The 1,721-nt window shown below is 36.2% G+C and overlaps 1 protein-coding gene across 1 annotated transcript in view; it reads right to left on the bottom strand.

Annotated features, from left to right (window-relative positions):
- Positions 1-1,721, bottom strand: part of pde6d (phosphodiesterase 6D, cGMP-specific, rod, delta) — a 16,590-nt gene that overhangs the window by 1,680 nt on the left and 13,189 nt on the right. The window lies entirely within an intron of this gene.

Genomic DNA, 1,721 nt, shown 5'->3' with positions numbered 1-1,721 from the left:
CTCTCCTTTTTCTGCCCTACCTATACTTTATATTTTTATATTTTGTGCCAACACTGTAAAAGGGGTTGCTTCAATCTCGTTGCACAGGTACTACACTTGTGTATAATGACAATAAAAGGCTTTCTATTGTATTCTAATGAGTACACAAATGTACAGAAACAGTTTTAAGATGATCACCACAACGTGAGCTGCGGAGATAAATCAATTAGCTGTCAACTATTAACCCTGGTGTTGTCCTCCGTCGTACATAATTTCAACATTTTTGTCACTTTTCCCGATGTTTCGGGTCAGTTTTTCTGACGTTTGTTGATTTTTTTCTGACTTTTTTGTCACTTTTTTCAATGTTCTTTTATCATTGTTTTGTTTTTTTCAAATGCTATTAAATGGAGTAAAACACCCACATTCAATAAAAGTAGCGGACTGATCATTTATTTTACTTTTACGTTTATGGGAACCATCCAAGGTATTGTTTTTAATCTTTTTTTGAAACCCAGATTTCTGATATAAAAACATTTTGAAAATGGATCATATTTGATCCGAAGACAATGGGAAGGTTAAATGAATCGCCAAAATGTCTACATTAGAAAATGGGGAAAAGATTTATAGATCTGGACACTTCCAAGCGCACTTGAAGGCAACGTCAGTTCCTGGAGAGTAGGTTGCGTGATATTGACAAAATGTGATGTTGCTATATTGATTATGCATATTGTGATAGATATTGATTGAAATATTTTTAAACATGTAAAAATACAAAAGTTACTGGTCCAACATGATTAAATAAATAAGGACCATGTCTACTGAACAGGACATGTTTTCCTGGTGGTACAGTATAAAAGAAATACAGATATAATGTAGATTAATATAGAACAGGACACAGCTTTTCTTTTTGCTTCTCTGACTGGTTCCGTTTTGTTGTCCACCGTCACTCTGTCTAAATATGAACACACGTCACATGGTACGTTCCATAGGTGTTTCCCAGCAACAGAGGCTGTGATGTTTCCTGTTTCCTGTACGAGACTCTCACACCACCTCAAAACACACCCACAAGTCGGATCCACATGCACATGACATGGGGTTTGACGTTCTAGTTGACTCTGTCTCAACTTTTGGCTGCAGGCCGGGGTTTTTTTCAAGCTACCCCCCCCCAAACGCACTCCCCCCATTCAAAAAGAATGGAAAGACCTGAGTCTCTGCCAGACCGTGAACGCAGACCACCCTGTGGCTTTGTGTTTCTGACCCATCACACTTCTGCCTTCCCACATCTCAGCTGTATACACTGTTATCATAACTGACAGAAATGATTGATAGAACCATGAAAATAGTACTATGACCCACTTTGTAATAATTATCCTTTAAAACATGTACAAGTGAGATTATCTTCCAAACACTATCACTGAATTATTTGAGTATCAATACTCAGGTGAGCTGGCCGGGACGTGTGCTGCTGTGTGTAGAGTAGAGCCCGACCGATAAAGGAATTTTAAGGCCGATACCGTTACGAATATTTGGTTATTTAAAAATCCAATATGCCAATGTATACATTTTTTTTAAATCCAGAAATGAGTTACAAAACAGATGTCCCTAAAATTTGTTATTTGTAGTTATTTATGAGTTCTCACTAAAATAATATGATACTAAATTTGTTTTATTGTCACAACAGAACAGAGGAACATCAAAATATATTAAAAGTCTGATAAATAAAATGTATAAAAATACAAACT

Source organism: Etheostoma spectabile, chromosome 9, assembly GCF_008692095.1.
Source record: "Etheostoma spectabile isolate EspeVRDwgs_2016 chromosome 9, UIUC_Espe_1.0, whole genome shotgun sequence".
Lineage (NCBI taxonomy): Eukaryota > Metazoa > Chordata > Actinopteri > Perciformes > Percidae > Etheostoma > Etheostoma spectabile.
The sequence above is the reverse complement of the archived record's forward strand: the minus strand, read 5'-3'. Positions and strand labels throughout refer to the sequence as shown.